Here is a 22,223-nt window from a genome sequence, read left to right on the forward strand (position 1 = left end):
TCCTTGCACTGCTCTTCCTGCTGGTCTTCCATTCCCTATCTGGCTGTGTACCCTTTATCTGCAGTAAGACCAACTCACTAAACGTGCTATTCACGTCATTCTCAGCATCGTGGATGCTCCAGAGTTCATCCACCCGCAGCTCCAGTGCCGCAATGCGGTCTGTCAGGAGCTGCAGGCGGATGCACTTCCCGCACACGTAGTCGTCAGGGACACTGGAAGCATCCCTGACTTCCCACATAGTGCAGGAGGAGCATAACACGTGTCCGAGCTGTCCTGCCATGACTTAACCCTTAGATAAACTTAAATTGGCAACAATGCTAAAGGTTACTTACTGATTAAAGAAAAAGAAAAACTACTTACCAATCACTAGCCAATCACTTAGCCCCTTGGCTGTGACATCACCTTTCGATTTCTTTCTACTTCTTTTTTGCCTTCTCCCCCTGCTGCAGCTGCACCAGCTGGCATCCCGACTCAACGCTGCTCCTCCTCCTCGCTCTCCTGCTCCCTGATTGCGACTGATGGGCCTCTTGTAGGCCTCCCGACTCGACACTGCTCCTCCTCCTCGCTCTCCTGCTCCCTGACTGCGACTGATGGGCCTCTTGTAGGCCTCCCGACTCGACACTGCTCCTCCTCCTCGCTCTTCTGCTCCCCGACTGCGACTGATGGGCCTCTTGTAGGCCTCCCGACTCGACACTGCTCCTCCTCCTCGCTCTCCCGCTCTCCCTTTGGAATGCTGCAAGGGAGGGGAGGAGAAGTTATGTTTGTTGGTGGGATCATGCTGGAGGTGGCGGAAATGGCGGAGGATGACATGTTGAATGTGGAAGCTGGTGGGATGAGAGGGGAACTCTATTTTGGTTCTGGGAGGGAGGGGAAGGGGTGAGAGCAGAAGTGTGAGAAATAGAAGGTACATGGTAGAGGGCTATGTTAACCACATTGGAGGGGAATCCTCCATTGAGGAAAAAGGAAGACGTATCGGAAACATTAGTATGGAATCAGAGCAGATGCGACAGAGATGGAGAATTGGAAGAATGCAATAGAGTCCTTACAGGAAGCGGGATGGGAGGAAGTGTAGTCCAGGTAGCTGTGGAAGTCAGCGGGCTTATAGTGGATGTTTGTCCATAGCCTATCCCCAGAAATGGAGACACAGAAGTCGAGGGAGGGAAGGGAAGAGTCGGTGATGGACCGTGTGAAGGTGAGTGAAGGGTAGAAGCTCAACATAAGCTTGAGGAACAGCACCTCATCTTTCGATTATGAAGTTTACAGCCTTCTGGACTCAGTTCAACAAATTCAGACCATGCTTTGGCCCATTTTTTCACATGGAAGCTGTTGCTGATTCTGCCATTCCCATTTATCCCTGATCTAGACTCATCTTTTGTTTCTTTACTTGCCCCATTACCATCTCCTTTGCCTTGCACCATCACCCCTTTTGACCTTTAATCTCTTCTGCTTTCCACCTTATCACAGATCCTCTCTTTTGTTTTTTCCTCCCCTACCCCCCTTTCCCTGCCCCTGGACTTGTTTAAAATCTGTTAAGTCGCTAACTCTTTCCAGTTCTGACAAAAGGTCATTGATGTGAAACTTTAACTCTGTTTCTCTCTCCACAGATGCTGCCTGACCTGCTGAGTATTTCCATCATTTTCTGTTTTTATTTCAGATTTCCAGCATCTGCAGTATTTTGCTTTTGAAGAAGTTTCAGTGTGTCGGATTGTGCAGCAATAAACAGCACCGCCTCATTATAATATTACTTCCAGCTCTGGCATCGAGTTCGTGGCAGTAGGCGTGGTGTAAGTCCACATGATGCGATCTCAACTGGAGTAGTCAAAGGGCCAATCCAAAGATGGAATTTAGAGTTGCAACAATCTGAAGGAGAAATGTTGTGATGGATTCAGGATGGTCAAGGACAGTGCTTCGAAATAACAATGTCTTGCTTGGTGCTTTGTGGGATGCAGTGAGAAGTCGCAGAGTGATACACTTCATCCAACAACAGGACAAAGAAACCTGCCGCTGCCACAAAGAAGGCATGGCTGGAAGTGGCAGAGGAGGTCAGCAGCAGGAGCATTGTGCCATACTCCTGGATTCAGTGCAGGAAGAACTTCAATGGCCAAATCAGGTCTGGAATGATGAGTACAGTGGCACATTCATTTACATCCAGTTGTTCACATTACCCCCCAAAATCAGCCTTGTCAATCCAACTCCATCACATTACTCCTCACACTGACATACCTTGCAAGGTCACCCATCCTTCTCTTTCTATGTACTTCCTCACATCCTCATCTATCCATCCACCATTGCCATTCACCCTCATCCTTATGTAATTTGATGCCTCTCGCTGATAGCCACCCTCACCAAATGTACTGCATCCGTCGGCTGCCAATACAGCCGTTGCAGGAGAAGAGCGCACAAAATATGAAGGAGAAGGGAAGGAATAAAGGTGGTCCTCCACAGATTGTGCAGTTGACAGCTGCAGAGGAGGACGTGCTGGAGATCAGTGGCATTTCGGTGTCCCTGACCATCGGAGTTGGGGAGACTAGGACCTCCCAGCTACCTGGTGACAGAATTAAATATCAGTGGCCCACATGTCATACAACACTCAGTCATGTTGATTTGATTTCAGCAGTGAGTGAAATATGATTATCTTCATAATGCTCAGTTACACCATTATTACCTTGCAGTATTAATTCATACTTTTTCACTCCACCAGGGCCTTCACGCTTACAGCAGTAGTTGATGGATCTCCCGGACGATGAAGCCCCAGAGGAGCTGATTCCTTCTGAAGGTGCAGCATCACAGAACTCTTGCTTAACTTGTACCAGCGCAGATTCTCGCACTTTGGTGGGTCCAGTTGGGCAGTTAGTTGTGATTTCACCTGGTGATTCACAACAACAACAACAACAACTTATATTTATATAGCATCTTTAACGTAGTAAAACGTCCCAAGGTGCTTCACAGGAGTGTTTTAAGACAAAACAAATAAATTTGACACCGAGCCACATAAGAAGAAATTATGGCAGATGACCAAAAGCTTGGTCAAAGAGGTAGGTTTTAAGGAGCATCTTAAAGGAGAGGTGGAGAGGTTGAGGGAGGGAGTTCCAGAGCTTGGGGCCGAGGCAACTGACGGCACGGCAAACAATTGTTGAGCAGTTACAATTAGGAATGCTCAAGAGGGCAGAATTTGAGGAGCGCAGGCATCTTGGGGAGTTGTGAGGCTGAAGGAGATTACAGAGATAGGAAGGGGCGAATCCATGGAGGGATTTGTAAACAATGATGAGAATTTTGAAATCGAAGAGTTGCTTAACCGGGAGCCAATGTAGGACGGCGAGCACAGGGGTGATGGATGAACGGGACTTGGTGCGAGTTAGAACACGGGCTGCTGAGTTTCGGATGACGTCAAGTTTAAGTAGGGTAGAATGTGGGAGGCCAGCCAGGAGTGCAGTGGAATAGTCTTTCTATAAAAGGCATCATGGGTATAGGGAAAAAGCGGAAATATGGTGTTGAGATAGAGGATCAGCCATGATCATATTGAATGGCAGTGCAGACTCGAAGGGCCGAATGGCCTACTACTGCTCCTATTTTCTATGTTTCTATAATCAAGTCTAGAGGTACAAAGGTATGGATGAAGATTTCAGCAGCAGATGAGTTGAGGCAGGGGTGGAAACGGGCAATGTTACAGAGGTGGACATCAGCTGTTTTATTTATGCCACGGGTATCTGGTCGGATGCTCATTTCAGGGTCAAATATGATGCCTAGGTTGTGAATAATCTGGCTCAACCTCAGACAGATGCCAGGGAGAGGGATGGAGTTGGTGGCTATGGAATGCAGTTTGTGGCAGGGACCAAAGACAATGGCTTCTGTCTTCCCAATACTTCATTGGAAAAAGTTTCTGCCCATCCAGTACTGGATGTCGGACAAGCAGTTCACAAGTGAGCAAGAGCAGACAGTGGTAGCAGGGACAGACATGGTGAGCCCATGTTGGAGGGCATAGCCCTCTCCAAGCTTTGCTCAGCTGGACACAGATGCTGTACCCCAGGGGCCATCAATGAAAAGTATAATCATTGAGGGGCAAGAGAAAATGTTCAATGTAATAACAGACCTTCCACGCACAGTGAACGTCTGTCAGAGGTGGGGCTGTTAAAATCGCGCAAGTTATTTACCCGCCCTGGAGCAACTGGGAGCCGACCGATCACAATTTGAACCTGCTCAACTGAGCAGGTGTCAAAGACACCAGACACCTGTCCAAAGCCTTTTTAACTTATGCATGTTGGATTCCGAAGAAGTCGGGACCCGATCACAATTTGGACTCAGCGGCCTGAGCGGGAAACCGCATGACTTTCCTACCAGGCCAACTCAGTGGGGAAGTGGATCATGGTGAGATGATGTCAAAAATGGTCCGTGTCATTTTGTTTTTTACTTTCCTTGTGAAGCCAGCAAGAGTGCTCCTCTGGGCCCCATAAAGAAAGCTTAGACCTCCCCTCTTGTGGAATCATATCCTTCCTTCCTGATGACTAATCCCCTCGATAGCTCTGGCAGCCAATCCCGCCACTATCCCGGTTTCAGCCGCCAGCCTCCACACCATTTGATTATCTGCCACTTTCAGCTGACTTTTGTAACAGATGGGAAATCACTGATGGAAGTTAAATAAGACCCGGGAGTTAAATACACTGAGATTCATTTCTAGAGCAGCGGGTGAGTTTCTAACTTACACCGTTGGCTATCCACCCAAAACCCACCTGCAGTTGAAATTAAGTCAGAGTAATGACTGAGGGGAAGTGGCAACAAAGCAGAAATTCTTGGGGCCCTTTTATTAAGAATCCCCTCCCATGGAGTCAGGAAGGGATTTGAATGGGGAAGTTCAATCGCGCAATATTCGGATCTGTGGTGCTACGAGTGTCCTTAGACCTCCAAAATGGCATCCACGGTGCACGCACGCACTTATGGCACAAATCGTGGCAGAGGTCATAATGGTGAGGGTGTTAGTGCATGCTCAGTAAATGTCCGGCAGAAGTATGCAGCACCAGGCATCCCTAAATGAGGTACCAACCTGGGGAAGCTGCAATACAGGAATACCTGCATGCTAAACAGCAGAAGCAGCATGCTCTAGACAGAGCTAAGCGATCCCACAACCAACGGATAAGTTCAAAGCTCTGCTGTCCTGCCACATCCAGTCATGAATGTTTGTGGACTATTAAATAACTAAATGGAGGAGGAGGCTCCATGAATATCCTCAATGAAGGCGGAACCTAGCATGAGAGTGCAAAAGGCAAAGCTGAAGCCTTTGCAACCATCTTCAGCCAGATGTGCCGAGTGAATGATACAACTCGGCCTCCTCCTAAGGTCCCCATCATCACAGAAGCCAATCCACAGCCAATTCAATTCCCTTCATGTGATATCAAGAAGTGGCTGAGCACATGGATACAGCAAAGGCAATGGGGCCCCGACAATATCCCGGCTATGGTACTGAAGACATGCTCCAGAACTTACAGCGCCTCTAGCCAAGCTGTTCCAGTAGAGCTACAACACTGGCATCAGCCTGACAAAGTGGAAAACTGCCCAGGTACGTCCTGCCCACCAAAAGTATTTGCAACATCTCGCAATTTGCCATCCACTGTTGCCTAAGGGAGCTCACTGAGGCTCTCTATTCAAAGAGAGCTAACTACAGTTCATTCTCTCTTGCCAGAGACCAGCTTTGCTCGGATTGCAGTCTTCCCCATGGTACAGGGTGCCATCAACTGCAAGCACATTGCTTTGCAGACGGCGCATTTGAATTCTGCCATATACTGGAACTGAAAGGGATTCCACTGGTGTGCGAACATAGACAGCAAATCATGCAGGTATCCTGGTAGCAGTCATGATGCCTTCATTCTGCGCTAATGTGCTGCGCCAGCTGCACTTCAGCCACCACGACAAACCAGAGGGTGGCTCCTGGGCGACAAGTGCTATCTGCTGATGGCATGTCTCATGCTCCTGGTGCAAACCCATGCACACGTGTGCAGCAGGCATATAATAAGAGCCACACTGTCACAAGAAATATGATAGAGCAGATCATTGGCGTGCTGAAACAACGTTTTTGCTGTCTGAACTGCCTTGGAGGAGCCCTGCAGTACTCGACAGAGCGGCTGTCAAGATTTGTAATGGTCTGCTGCATGCTGCATAATGCGCCATCATGAGCGCAAAGCCCTTGCCATCAGCTATGCGGCGATCAGCTGAGGAGAAGGAAGAAGCGGAGGAGGAAGAGGTAGAGGAAGAGAGGAGGCAATGTCGACAACGCCTTGCTGCCAGGTCTGTTGCGAAGCACTCTTCTGATGCAATACGTGTAACTGCAATCCCAATTCCTCATTCACCAATAGTCCTATGCCTTACCTTCCCTCTGTTACTGACCATTACAGCATCTGCTTGGCCACAGAGCAAAAATAAAAGCCTCCACAAAATAAGCATTCCAAACCAAATTTGTAAATGAAATCATGCCATATTACATACAAATGTAATTAATCACACTTGTGCATTCCCTTAGTGCCTATCTTCTATGTACCTTTGCCACTCCTGTGCAGTGCTACCCCAGTGGCTGCAGCATGGCTGATGGAAGACTGCTGACTTTCAGTGGAGGAGACTGCCGGTGACTTGGAGGACAACCTCAAACATGTCTGGGCCTAAAATGGTACAGGAGATCTCTCCTCCTTTCCACTTCCTCCACCAATGCCTCCAGTTCTGGGGGGAGGTGGGACCAGTACAAACTAGACGGTCTGCACCTGGGCAGGATCAGAACCAATGTCCGAGGGGGAATGCTTGCTAGTGCTGTTGGGGAGGGGTTAAACTAATATGGCAGGGGGATGGGAAACTATGCAGGGAGACAGAGGGAAGTAGAATGGGGGCAGAAGCAAAAGATAGAAAGAAGAAAAGTAAAAATGGAGGGCAGAGAAACCCAAGGCAAAAAGCAAAAAGGGCCACATTACAGCAAAATGCTAAAGGGGAAAATTATGTTAAAAAGACAAGCCTGAGGGGTCTGAGCCTCAATGCGAAGAGTTTTCGTAATAAGGTGGATGAATTAACTGCCCAGATAGCTGTTAACAGATATGATGTAATTGGCATCACGGAGACATGGCTCCAGGGTGACCAAGGCTGGGAACTCAACAGCCAGGGGTATTCAACATTCAGGGAGGACAGACAGAAAGGAAAAGGAGGTGGGGTGGTGTTGCTGGTTAAAGAGGAAATTAATGCAATAGTAAGAAGGACAATAGCTTGGATGATGTGGAATCGGTATGGGTGGAGCTACGGAATATCAAAGGGCAGAAAACGCTAGTGGAAATTGTATACAGACCACCAAACAGTAGTAGTGAGGTTGGGGACAGCATCAAACAAGAAATTAGGGATGCGTGCAATAAAGGTACAGCAGTTATCACGGGCGACTTTAATCTACATATTGATTGGGCTAACCAAACTAGTAGCAATGCGGTGGAGGAGGATTTCCTGGAGTGTATTCGGGATGGTTTTCTAGACCAATATGTCGAGGTACCAACTAGAGGGCTGGCCATCCTAGACTGGGTGATGTGTAATGAGAAAGGACTAATTAGCAATTTGTTGTGCGAGGCCCCTTTTGGAAGAGTGACCATAATACGGTAGAATTCTTTATTAAGATGGAGAGGGACACAGTTAATTCAAAGACTAGGGTCCTGAACTTAAGGAAAGGTAACTTCGATGGTATGAATTGGCTAGAATAGACTGGCGAGTGATACTTAAAGGGTTGATGGTGGATAAGCAATGGCAAACATTTAAAGATCATATGGACAAACTTCAACAATTATACATCCCTCTCTGGAGTAAAAATAAAACGGGGAAGGTGGCTCAACCGTGGCTAACAAGAGAAATTAGGGATGGTGTTAAATCCAAAGAAAAGGCATATAAATTGGCCAGAAAAAGCAGCAAACCTGAGGACTGGGAGAATTTTAGAATACAGCAAGGAGGACAAAGGGTTTAATTAGGAGGGGGAAAATAGAGTATGAGAGGAAACTTTCTGGGAACATAAAAACTGACTGCAAAAGCTTCGATAGATATGTGAAGAGAAAAAGATTAGTGAAGGTCCCTTGCAGTCAGATTCAGGTGAATTTATAATGGGGAACAAAGAAAGGGCGGACCAGTTAAACAAATACTTTGATTCTGTCTTCACAAAGGAAGACACAAATAACCTTCCGGAAGTATTACCGGACCGAGGGTCTAGTGAGGAGAGGAGAAACTGAAGGAAATCCTTATTAGGCAGGAAATTGTGTTAGGGAAATTGATGGGATTGAAGGCCGATAAATCCCTGGGGCCTGACAGTCTGCATCCCAGAGTACTTAAGGAAGTGGCCCTAGAAATAGTGGATGCATTGGTGATCATTTTCCAACAGTCTATCAACTCTGGATCAGTTCCTATGGACAGGAGGATAGCGAATGTAACACCACTTTTTAAGAAAGGTGGAAGAGAGAAAATGGGTAATTATAGACCGGTTAGCCTGCCATCAGTAGTGGGGAAAATGTTGGAATCAATTATTAAAGATGAAATATGGCGCATTTGGAAAGCAGTGACAGTTTCGGTCCAAGCCGGCATGGATTTATGAAAGGGAAATCATGCTTGACAGATCTTCTGGAATTTTTTGAGGATGTAACTAGTAGAGTGGACAAGGGAGAACCAGTGGATGTGTTGTATTTGGACTTTCAAAAGGCTTTCGACAAGGTCCCACACAAGAGGTTGGTGTGCAAAATCAAAGCACATGGTATTGGGGGTAATATATTGACGTAGGTAGAGAACTCGTTGGCAGACAGGAATCAGGAAATCAGGATAAATGGGTCCTTTGCAGAATGGCAGGCGGTGACTAGTCGGGTGCCACAGGGCTCAGTGCTAGGACCCCAGCTATTTACAATAAACATTAATAATTTAGATGAAGGAATTGAGTGTAATATCTCCAAGTTTGCAGATGACACTAAGCTGAGTGGCGGTGTGAGCTGTGAGGAGGATGCTAAGAGGCTGCAGGGTGACTTGGACAGGTTAGGTGAGTGGGCAAATGCATCGCAGATGCAGTATAATGTAGATAAATGTGAGGTTATCCACTTTGGTGGCAAAAACACAAAGACAGAATATTATCTGAATGGCGGCAGATTAGGAAAAGGGGAGGTGTAACGAGACCTGGGTGTCATGGTACATCAGTCATTGAAAGTTGGCATGCAGGTGCAGCAGGTGGTGAAGAAGGCAAATGGTATGTTGGCCTTCATACCTAGGGGTTTTGAGTATAGGAGCAGGGAAGTCACTCATACTGCAGTTGTACAGGACCTTAGTGAGGCCTCACCTGGAATATTGTGTTCAGTTTTGGTCTCCTATTCTGAGGAAGGACGTTCTTGCTATTGAGGGAGTGCAGCGGAGGTTCACCAGATTGATTCCTGGGATGGCAGGACTGACATATGAGGGGAGACTGGATCGACCGGGCCTGTATTCACTGGCATTTAGAAGGATGAGAGGGGATCTCATAGAAACATATAAAATTCTGACAGGACTGGACAGGTTAGATGAGGAAGTCCAGAACCAGGGGACATAGTCTAAGGATAAGGGTTAAGCCATTTAGGACTGAGATGAGGAGAAACTTCTTCACTCAGAGAGTTGTTAACCTGTGCAATTCCCTACTGCAGAGAGTTGTTGATGCCAGTTCATTGGATATATCCAAGAGGGAGTTAGATATGGCCCTTACTGCGAAAGGGATCAAGTGTTATGGAGAGAAAGCTGGAAAAGGGTACTGAGGTAAATGATCAGCCATGATCTTATTGAATGGTGGTGCAGGTTCGAGGGGCCGAATGGCCTACTGCTCCACCTATTTCCTATGTTTCTATGTTTCTATGTGCAGTGTCCGGAAACCTAGGAGCTCACTCTCTCCCATGTTGTGCCATTCTTCACTGTTTTCCAGATTACATTCAGTTCCTGAATGACTGCCAGTTCAGTGCACCTTCCCTTTAGGCTAGCTTTCAGCCGTGCAGGCTAGCTTAAAGTGGTATCAGCATCCCTCCCAATTTTGGCTCCCTGCTGATGCATGCAGACAATCAACAGTGCTTAGCACTGGCTGCATGCTGAAATCATTGAAATGAGCAGGCAGCACAAAGTTGACGTGCTGCCTTCATTTCACTGAATTTGGGCAGGTTAACCGCACATCGCGATTTACCCGCCCATTTTCGGGGACTAGTGAATTATCCCACACAACCCCTGCTAGATTCTATGGCAGAGTAGATTATGAATGGCTTGTAGAAGGAATGAACTTGATGTGCTGACTTACCTTTTTTTTTTGTTCTATGTTTTCTTACATGATACCCGTTAAAACAATTTTATTTAAACAATTAGGTTAACTACTGAGTTTATCCAATTTTAGAAGATTTGATGACTTGATTAATCTAATTGAGATGCGGTACCAAGTGACCTGAAAGTAAAAGAACATTTAGGATCCAGTAATCATAATTGGCTCAAAATTGGCCAGGAGTTGCTCCGTTTTTTTTGGAGCAACTTGATTTTTCTGGAGTATCTTAAAAATCCAAAATTTGCACATTCAATTTGCGCCAGTGTAAGTGAGTTAAGTTACGATTTTTTAAGTTTAGTTTAATTTTTCTCAAAAGGGGGCATTACCAGCCACCTATGCCAGTTTTGGCCATTTAGGCCACTTTGGCCAGCTAATAGTTACTCAAAATTTACTTAGTCCACCGTACGTGGCCACTTCAGAAAACCCTTGCGGAGAGTTAAGAAATCAGCACAGGTTGGTACATTGGAGGTCAGCAGAACTTAATGACTTGACTAAAGAATGTGAATAGGACATCATATGACAAACTTCGCAAAGTTAATTTACTATACAACAGAAGCATTCATAGAAACTTAAACTACAAAAATAAAAGAAGTAAAAGATAGTTGAATTAAATTGCCCTAATCTCACAACCAATTTAAACAACTATTTGTTTGCAATGATTATACTGGGCCAAAATTGAGCCCATATTATCTAAATAAAGTCTACTTCAATAAATAAGTATTCTCTCAGTGTTCCTCCATCACTTATGTTCTTCTGTCACAATGGCACCATGTGAATAGGCTTGACAAATGGTCACCACTATTCACAAGAGACAAAACATATTTACATAATTGTTTTTAAATATCCAAAAGTCCAGGAAAATGACAAGCCATTAAGAAAGTTCAAAAATAGCTACAGTGCATAACATTTCAAACCTGAGGTCGATCGCACCGGGAGGCCACTCGGCCAGGGCTAGGGGCGGGGATCGGGTCCCACACACACAGCGGCTGCAGCACGCACACACAGAGGCTGGGGGCAAGGAGCAACTGCACATGTGTGGACATTCCACTGCGCATGTGCAGACGTCCGGCACTATTTTCAGCACTGGCTCCGCCCCCGACCCGACTGGCCACGCTGCACGAAGACCGAGGAGGGGCCGGACAGCGGCCAAAGTGGGGAACGATTTTTTGGCGCACTTATCAACGGAGAAAAGCGGCGCATCTCCGGTAAGTGCGCCGAAAAAAGGGGTGGGCTAAATTTGAGCCCATTATAACTAATTTTACAGTCATAATAGATAAAGATATAGACCAGTTAGCTTCATATTGCAACAATAATAGAAAATCTCTAGAGATGATAATCATAACATTAGTGAACACATCGAAAATTATGAAGTAATCAGAGACAACCAACCTAGATTTGTGAAAGGGAGGTCATTTTTAACTAATTTCATTGAATTCTTTGCGGAAATTATCCAGTGTATGGACATAATGAATGCATTAGATGTGTTATATTTAGTTTTGACAAGTATTTGACAAAGTGGCTCATAAAAAAACTGTTGCTAAGATCAAACATAAAGTGATGGTATAGATGGAGCAATGAAATAGAAGGCCAAGAGGAGGAGTAAGTAGATATTTTTCACATATATATATATATATATATATACACACACACATATATATATATAAATGATTATGATTTGGACATCAGAGGCAATAATGTAAAAATAATTGCCAATGATACTGAATTAAGGCATGTGGCAAACTGTGAGTAAAACTGAAGCAGTCTACATGGATAGGTTATAATATAATGTGGGAAAATGTGAGGTAATGCACTTTGGCAGAAATAATAGAAAAGCAAATTATAATTTAAATGGAGAAAAATTGCATGTGCTGCAGTACAGAGAGACCTGGGGGTCCTTGTGCATGAAACACAAAAGGTTAGTATGCAGGTACAGCAAGTAATCTGGAAGGCAAATGGAATGTTGGCCTTTATTTCAAGGGGAATGGAGTATAAAAGCAGAGAAGCCCTGTTACAACTGTACAGGGTATTGGTGAGGCCACACGTGGAATACGGTGTACAGTTTTGATCTCCGAATTTAAGGAAGGATATACTTGCATTGGAGGCTGTTCAGAGAAGGTTCACTAGGTTGATTCCAGAGATGAGGGGGTTGACTTATGAAGATAGGTTGAGTAGGTTGGGCCAAAACTCATTGGAATTCAGAAGAATGAGAGGTGATCTTATGGAAACTTATAAGATAATGAGGGGTCGCGACAAGATGGATGCAAAGAGGATATTTCCACTCATAAGGGAAATAAAACTAGGGGACATAGAATAAGGGGCCACCCATTTAAAACTGAGATGAGGAGAAATTTTTTCTCTCAGAGGGTTGTAAATCTATGGAATTCTCTGCCCCAGAGAGCAATGGTGGCTGGGTCATTGAATATATTTAAGGCTGAGATAGACAGATTTTTGAGCGATAAGGGAGTAAAGGGTTATGGGGAGCGGGCAGGGAAGTGGAGCTGAGTCCATGATCAGATCAGCCATGATCTTATTGAATGGCGGAGCAGGCTCAAGGGGCCAAATAGCCTACACCTGCTCCTATTTCTTATATTCTTATGTTCTTATGTTAGGAGTTTGGGCAGACATGTGATAAATGCAGCTCAATGTAAGCAATGTAAAGAAGTACATTTTGGGAAAAAGAACAGAGAATGATAATACAGTGAGTGAAATTCAACTGTGGCGGGGGCACAAAATGAATGGTTGTGGACTGCACCATTCAGGATAATCAGCTGGGGTGTATAATGGGCAGTCAATTCACTGCCGCCAGTTTCCCGCCTCCCACTGAAGTTGGGTATCACCCCCGCAGTCCACTCATGTTAACTTGGAAGTTCTTTATTGTTTGAAAAAATGTTGAATTATCTGTGAGTTCAATAAAGCATTTTCAATTAAACATTAGATATGGCCCGAACTTGGTCAAAGCCAAGGCACGTCCAATTGCCATCCAAAGGACCACTGAGAGACCTGGCAGTACTTTGCCAGGAAAATTCCTCTAAAAGATATGGCAGTACCACCCGGCGGCAAAATAATGACTTACGCCATCAATCTGGGCAGTAGCAGGCAGGAGTTCCCAAGCTTGTCAGCAAATGCGATCCTCACCAAAGTGCCGCCGAGGACTGAGTCGGGCCCAGGGAGGGGGGAAGACGTAAAAATAAAAATTTTCACCAAAAAAAAAATCCACTGGAACACCTTCAGGGGAGCCCATACACATAAAACACTGAAAAAAAAATTAAAAGAATTTCACTAATTTTTTTTGCAGGTCTTCTTACTTACTGTTGGGGTTAGACCTGCCTTCATGCAGTGGTCTTTCCCCCTACTGCCGCCAACTCCCGCTCATACCACTATGGCAGCTCGGCGGCCAGGAGGATACTTACGCGACTTGCGCGCCAGCGGCCGTCAGTGGGTGGTTCACAGCGGTACTCCCCTCCCGTCGACGGGAGGCCTCCATGAAAATGGCACTGAGGAGAGACCGTCCAAAAAACTCAGCGGCAGCAGTCGGCAGTGGGCTGTAAGGCCACCTGGTTCGGGCCCTATGAAACATAAAAGGAACTATTAAAATGCATACAATCAAAACTTGAGCACTATATGAACTGTGCAATATACAGTTCAGTCATTTTCCAAACACTCTGTGATTGCGATTTGCATTTTGCTGGCAGCATATTCATCTACAAAGTACTTAGAGCAGAGAGAAGTTCCATTGAGAATTCTGGCTTAATTGTCAGCCAATTCATTTGCAATCAACTCAGAACTGAACAGCAGGGCATTGGTGGGATTGGTTCCCCTGCCTTTGTCTGCTTGGTGGATTCACTCATTTGGATTTCATCCTCGCTCTGAGTGCCGCAACAGCAGCATTCACCTAGACAGCTTCGAGAACTTCCATACCAGTCAGCAATCTGGATGTCAAGACTTCCTTACTAGCAAGGATAATGGATTCAAACCTCTTGTCTGTTTGTAGTTGCAATATAGAACTCATAGGTTCAAAGTGGTATACTGCTTCAGAGTGAGCTGTTGGTGCCTGCATCGCTTCCTCAACTGTGTTCGAGGCAGCTGCTTCCTCTGATCGGGAGATGAACTTACAGTGCCAAAAATAGTTGGCAATGGATTCTGCTTTTAGACACAGTTATTTTTTGTGAGAAGTACAGTTTCCAATGAATTTTCAATGAGTTCTTTGAATTCAGTTTGAATTTACAGACATTTCAAATTAAGCAAATTTGTGTTATGAGTAAATATGGTAATATTCTCAGTGGAATAGAAGAAGTGAAATAGCTAGGAGTTCAGATAGATGGATTTTTAAAAGCAGGATTGAAGGTCAAAAACGTCATAAATAGGATTCTGGGTTATATCATCATCATAGGCAGTCCCTCGAAACGAGGATGACTTGCTTCTATGCCAAAAAAGGATGAGTTCGCAGGTGTTTCAATGAAGGACCTAATATTCCAGGTCCCAAACTACATCCTGAAGGGTGGAAGATGCCTGTGCGTGGATTTTTTTTAATGTGTGGTGGCCGTTGCACACCAGCCACCACATGGGCTTGACAGAGCAGTCCAGTGGCAAGGGTTAACCAGGACGATTGGAGACATGCTCTGCTGCTTGGACCAAGTGCCCACACATATCGCAGTGTGGGCATAGCCCGTGCTGCCCCTGGCCCCGAACTCGCGCCTTTCCTGGGCCCTGATCATGTCCCTCTTTAACTATATATATAGGTAAGGAGAGCAAAACTGTACACAGTACTCAAATCCTTCTCTAATTAAAGCGAACATACCATTTGCTTTCCTAATTGCTTGCTGTAACTGCACATTAACTTTTTGTGATTTCTCATTATTTAAAAAATATATTCAACTCTATATTTCTTCCAATGTGGATAACTATATAAAGGGACAAGTACTAAAGAGGGAATGATGAATCTCTGCAAAGCATTGCTTAAGTTGCAGATGGAATGTTGTGTACAGAATTTGAAACCCATCATAGAAAGGATATTGAAGTCATGGTAAAAGTTGGAATCAACATGGCCAATTGTGGGGCCCCACATCCAGTTCGGGGTCCCACTTCCGGTTTCGCTTTCTGGCGGGGGGGGGGGGTGGGGTCCAGAAGACCCAGGCGCAGAAGGACGAGAAAATTATTAGTACAAATAGTCACATTGTTATCGTATTGCAATTAGATAAGTAGATGCTAAAAGACTGTTTTTCCTGCCTGGAGAGTCTAGAACTCAGGTCATCGGGGATGCAATTGCCCCGCGACCCGTCCAGTGACGGTAACCTTCTGGGCCCGGGTTAGTTAACGCTGGGGGCGGAGGTCATGCGCCCGGCATGGAATTACCCTTTGCGGCCCCCAAACAAGGCGGAGCGCTATCTCAGGCATTCCATCTCGTTGGAGGGGGTGCACTCGAGGCATCAGCACAGTGCTGTAGTCAGTGCTACACAACTGCTCTGTGTAGCGCTGATGCACAACAGCACCCCTCTCCTTCATTTAAAGTGGAGGGCTGGTGCGAACTCTGCATGACCCTTTAGTGGCCACCACTGGGCCACCAGGGACAATCTCGACCAGGCCAACGGCTCATCATGCAAAGCGGAGTGCTGAGTTGCATGATGGCGTCCAGGTCGAGACGAAGGCTACCATTGTCGGGCCGACGGAAAAGTTGGCCGACAAAAAAAGTGGCGGCCCAGAGTGTACACGGCCTTCCCTTTAAGGGACGCCCCAAGCGGAGGTCCGCGCTGTTTAAAGCGAAGCAAATGCGAATGTCCGCTCGCACCAGCCTCGCCTTCCACGGGGCAATTCCCCCCGTGAGGCACAAAGGTACTGGCGCAGGGTGGTGCGGGGTCCGCACGCACAGCGATGACATAAATTGCGTGGCGTGGCGCAAACTCCAAATCGCCCCCAAAATCTCGGTGGCAATTTCGCCCCAGGCACCACTGCCGCTCGCATTGAATAGTGGAGCTGGCTCAATGGCTCATATGGCCTACTGTTGCTCCTATTTCTTATGACCAAGATGGATCAGGAAAAGGATTGAGGAATCATAGTAGGCTGATCCCTCACGATACCAATGTCTCCGTGCTATCAAAACATGTGAGCTTTGACAGTAACCCTGTTTTTTTGTTTTTCGTCTGGGTAGTGGCCGGAACAAGCTCAACACCTGCCCAATGTTGGCGAGAGGCCTTAATGATTGGGTCTCATCTGGCGATGGAGTGAATTATTGAAGGAGGGGAGGATTGTTAGCGAAGAGCAAAGAGAGTGATTATGCTCATTCTGAATGCCAGAAAATGGCTTACAGTGTGCATTTTCTTCTTGCCAGACATACTTTCATCGAGTCCTTATAAGGGGAATTGGTTCTGGCTGTTTGCTGCTCTGTATAGTGGGCGGGTCAAACATTCAGTGGGCACTGTGCAGTCCTTTGGTAAGATGGCAAGTGTCCTAACTATGTCATAAGACCCTGACTTATGTGGCATAATGAGGATCCCACCTGTTTCTGGCTGAACTACTGGCTGCGTAAATCAAGGCCCACTTGAAAATCGCAACTGTTGGGTCTCACGCGGGAAGTTGGTGGTAATTCAATTCTTGTCATTTTGATCTTGCCACAGTGCTGCACCTGTTGAAATATGAGGCAGTCAAGAGACAGAATTGGAGGCCAGTGAGTGTTGACATGTGATTTGGTCAATGGGACATCACAGCTGAGCCCAAACCTGTTATGTCCTCACTTAACATACACATATCCATCATTTCCAACAGAGGAGCCATTGGATAGTAATCAGGAAGAGAAACCATGCTGATGTTTCCCTTCTCTCGCCCAAAGGCATTGAGGCCAATTGTTATATAATATTATCAGTAGGAATACCTCGAACTGCCTACTCATAGTACACATTAAAAAAGGCAGACAACATCTCAAAAGTTCAGTGTAGCAGCCCGAATGCTGTTATTGCATTAGTTGCAGACATCCTACTGCCACCCCAAACACACCTGGGATTGACCTATGGATTTTCTAGGTCTATGCCATACAGAGTAGTGCGTTCATTTGCTGAGCTATCAGGCAGGCCTGAAAACAAATTTTAAACACAGGGAACAGATATTTATGAAGTTTTCAGTTGGATTTCAACTTCATTCACTTACAACAGTTGGAAAAATAAAATTACACCCTCAATGAGTTCAGAAAATCACTGCATCCTGAAAATATTTTTTGATTACAGTAAGATTGCCTTTAGCAATTTTCTGTTGTGAAATGCATCTTTTAAGTCTCATCCATTTTAACACCCCAGCATTGAAAGCATTAAATTTGCAAGTTCTTATTAACTGTCATTTAGATGTTGTCCATCACATTCCACTTACATCTGACATCTGTGCAATGTGAAATTTATTTATTGAAAGTTTTGGTCACACTTGAAAAGTTCTCCAGATGGTGCCCTTTCACGCTCCCACATTTTGAGATGCAAAGTCTCTTGTTTTGCGGCGCTCCATTTGAAACAGATAAAATCTACAGTGTGTTAAACAAGAGTGGATCTTTTATGCATTCTGTGTTAGGACAAGTGAATCACAGCTGTAGATCAGTAGAATAAACAGTTCAGTCTGATTCAATTACAGCCCAGGCCTGACTTTTATCTGTCTGTGACATCATTTCAATCAAAATGTAAAATAATACAATGCAATAGATTCAATTGCAGAGATAGGATACAGGCTGCTGCACTTAGTCATTTAATCAAAAATAGAAGAAATGCTTCCTCTGACAGATATCTAGAACTTTCACACCGTGCTTGCATTTCCTAGTAGTGTGATGCTATTCAAGTAAATTGACTGTAGGAATTCATACAATTATTTTATTAATAGGAAGTAGTATTATAAAATATTACAATACAACAGAAAAGATTGGATACAGGCTGATGCACTTAGTCATTTAATGAAAAAGAAAAGAAATCCTTCCTCTGAAGGACATCTAGAACTTTCATACATGTAACCTCATATAATATTCAAACAAACTGCACTTCAACTTTTATTTGTAAGTTTATACAAAAACAAACCAAACCAAAACAAAAGTTCAGAATTTGCAAAACGTCCCTCTGTATTATTCCTAGCTTTATTATTTCACACCTATAGAAGACACACAGCCATTAGCTCCTCTCTGTAAAAACCTGCAAGGCAGCTGCTCAAGAATGGCATTCATGGAAAATGTGGGTAGCAAAATGTGAGGGAGCCCTAATAGTGCAGGTGAGAAGCATGCACTGTTCGGTTTTTAGTAACATTTTAACTTTAAATAAAAGTACGTTGAGGAATGCTGTTCCCTTGCACAATGTTTGTTCATGTTTGCCAATATTAAAGATATAGAAAATATTCCAGAAATACAATAATGTACAAATTATTAAAAGAACTGAACAAATTGTGTCATCAAACCAGACACATTTTTCAATTATATTGACAATAGCTGAAATGTGCAAGCTGAATTCTTTAATTTTCTTGACAGTGTTTTAGCTCAGTATTAAGGTTATTAGAAAGTTTTGAGGAAAAATGGCAAAAATCAACAAAGTTACTATCTTAACTCTAGTTTGAACTAGAATGCAATACCTGAATATTGGTTTAGAATGAAGCGTTTATTAGTGTGTATGCAAAACCTGGGAACATAGGATGGAATATTCTTCTCTCATCATCATTTATAATATATTTTGTCATTTTATGTAAAGTCTGTATTATATATTAATATAGTTAACAAATACATATGTGGGTGTGTCACTTCTGAATACATCAGTCACTGACTTCTGTTTAGGGTCAGTAGCAGCTCCACAACAAATTAATCTGTCATTATACATTATACATCTGTAGATTAAGTGATGATACTGTGGATGGAATAAAACGTATGTTGTTTAGGATTAAACAAATTAATAATTAATAATTTCCACACACCTCCATTAATCTGCCTCAAAATTAGTACATTTTTTTGGAAGAAAACTTTCCTTCCGTGTTTTTGTTCTAAATTTTAAAAGCAGCAAATCAGAATTGAGCCAATGCATATTCCACTGCTCTTGAGTTGGTAAAATACGATTTAACAGCCTTGAAGGCCATAAAACCAACTCATCATCAGGCATTTACAATTATGCTAGTCTCACAGTTCTCAAGAAGTTAACAAGCTGCTTAACTAGGCTTCTAAAAATAGACTGGTGGGATTGTGAAAACTTGATTCACTTAAAGTTTCGAGAGATATGTGAAGAGAAAAAGATTAGTGAAGACAAATGTAGGTCCCAGGTGAATTTATAATGGGGAACAAAGAAATGGCAGACCAATTGAACAAATACTTTGGTTCTGTCTTCACGAAGGAAGGCACAAATAACCTTCTGGAAGTAATGGGGACCGAGGGTCTTGTGAGAAGGAGGAACTGAAGGAAATCTTATTAGTCAGCAAATTGTGTTAGGAAAATTGATGGGATTGAAGGCAGATAAATCCCCAGGACCTGATAGTCTGCATCCCAGAGTACTTAAGGAAGTGGCCCTAGAAATAATGGATGCGTTGGTGATCATTTTCCAACAGTCTATCGAATCTGGATCAGTTCCTATGGACTGGAGGGTAGCTAATGTAACACCATTTTTTAAAAAAGGAGGGAGAAAGAAAATGGGTAATTATAGACCGGTTAGCCTGACCATCAGTAGTAGGGAAAAATGGTGGAATCAATCATTAAAGATGAATTAGCATGCACATTTGGAAAGCAGTGACAGGATCGGTCCAAACCTGCATAGATTTATGAAAGGGAAGTCATGCTTGACAAATCTTCTGGAATTTTTTGAAGATGTAACCATTAGAGTGGACAAGGGAGAACCAGTTGATGTGGTGTATTTGGACTTTCAAAAGGCTTTTGACAAGGTCCCACTCAAGAAATTGGTGTGCAAAATTAAAGCACATGGTATTGGGGGTAATGTATTGACATGGACAGAGAACTGGTTGGCAGACAGGAAGCAGAGCGTCTGGATAAACAGGTCCTTTTCAGAATGGCAGGCAATGACTAGTGGGGTGCCACAGGGCTCAGTGCTGGGACCCCAGCTATTTACAATATAAATCAATGATTTAGATGAAGGAATTGAGTGTAATATCTCCAAGTTTGCAGATGACACTAAGCTGGGTGGCGCTGTGAGCTGTGAGGAGGCTGCTAAGAGGTTGCAGGGCGATGTGGACAGGTTAGGTGAGTGGGCAAATGCACGGCTGATGCAGTATAATGTGGATAAATGTGAGGTTATCCACTTTGGTGACAAAAATATGAAGGCAGAATATTATCTGAATAGTAGCAGATTAGGAAAAGGGGAGGTGTAACGAGATCTGGGTGTCATGGCACATCAGTCATTGAAAGTTGGCATGCAGGTACAGCAGGTGGTGAAGAAGGCAAATGGCATGTTGGCCTTCATAGCTAGGGGATTTGAGTATAGGAGCAGGGAGGTCTTACTGCAGTTGTACAAGGCCTTGGTGAAGCCTCACCTGGAATATTGAGTTCAGTTTTGGTCTCCTAATCTGAGGAAGGATGTTCTTGCTATTGAGGGAATGCAGCGAAGGTTCACCAGACTGATTCCAGGGACGGCAGGACTGACATATGAGGAGAGACTGGAACGACTGGGCCTGTATTCACTGGAGTTTAGAAGAATGAGAGGGGATCTCATAGAAACATATAAAATTCTGTCGTGACTGGACAGGTTAGATGCAGGAAGAATGTTCCCGATGTTGGGGAAGTCCAGAATCAGGGGTCACACTCTAAGGATAAGGGGTAAGCCATTTAGGACCGAGATGAGGAGACACTTCTTCACTCAGAGTTGTTAACCTGTGGAATTCCCTACCGCAGAGAGTTGTTGATGCCAGTTCGTTCGATATATTCAAGAGGGAGTTAGATGTGGCCCTTATGGCTAAAAGAATCAAGGGGTATGGAGAGAAAGCAGGAAAGGGTTACTGAGGTGAATGATCAGCCATGATCTTATTGAATGGCGGTGCAGGCTCGAAGGGCCGAATGGCCACTCCTGCACCTATTTTCTATATTTCTATGTTTCTATGTAACGGCATCAGGATTAAAGGCTAGAAATTACTGTTGGTGATATTAGCAGATGAATAACATTCCTGTCTGTTATTTTAACAGAGGCAGGAACTCTTTTAACTCTGGTGGATGAAGATCAAGCTTAACAAAGCTAGCGATGTGTAGGAACAAGAGAGAAGCAAAGAGAAGAAAAGTGAAAGGATGAAGACTGAAAAAGACACATACCAACAGAAGAAAAATTCAGAGAATCAGAAGCAAAATTGGAGAATATGAGGGAAAAAATTGACAATAAGAATAATAGAAGTATTGAGAAATTATCCAACAAATATAAAAAAGAAAGGATGTATAAAACAAACAGCCTGGCTGGGAATTTCCTTGGAGACGCTCCCGCTCTGTCACCCAAACTTTGCTGGAATTGCTGCTGAAACCCTGATTACACGGGTGATTAAAATTTCTGCCGCACTTATGTCAAACGTACAGTGCTGGAGCAAGAGTGGCTCTGAGGAATCTCCGAGCCACATTTTGGCCTCTTTGCATAAAAAATTAATTATAAACTGAAAAGTTTTCAATTTAATTATTACAATTAATCTATGTTCTTGAAAAACTGATGTTTTCTACAAAGTTATATTTCATTGTAGTCTAAGTTATAATGAATTTGATTTATTATTGGGCTGCAGCAATGAATAAGACTGCATTAGAGGAGTTTATTGATAAAGTTAATTTGTTTCCAAAAGGAAAAGAAGTCTCGCACTGAGAAATGAATGAAGGAATTTACATGAGTGGTAAATAAGCATCGAGTTTGCCAGCAGGAGCTGAGTTAGGTTTGGGCTGTCATTGGGAGCTGGGTTAGATATGGACTGTCACTGGGAGCTGGGTGAGGTTTGGGCTGTCACTGGGAGCTGG

The 22,223-nt window shown here is 44.1% G+C and overlaps 1 long non-coding RNA gene across 1 annotated transcript; it reads left to right on the plus strand.

Annotated features, from left to right (window-relative positions):
- Nucleotides 1–1,943: 1,943 nt before the first annotated feature.
- Nucleotides 1,944–21,883, plus strand: LOC139263842 (uncharacterized). The gene is made up of 3 exons (XR_011593226.1): nucleotides 1,944–2,110; nucleotides 2,702–2,776; nucleotides 21,423–21,883. It is a non-coding gene; the product is annotated as an uncharacterized lncRNA (long non-coding RNA).
- The last annotated feature ends 340 nt before the right edge of the window (nucleotides 21,884–22,223 follow it).

The sequence above is a fragment of the Pristiophorus japonicus genome, chromosome 5, assembly GCF_044704955.1.
Source record: "Pristiophorus japonicus isolate sPriJap1 chromosome 5, sPriJap1.hap1, whole genome shotgun sequence".
Taxonomy (NCBI): Eukaryota; Metazoa; Chordata; class Chondrichthyes; family Pristiophoridae; genus Pristiophorus; species Pristiophorus japonicus.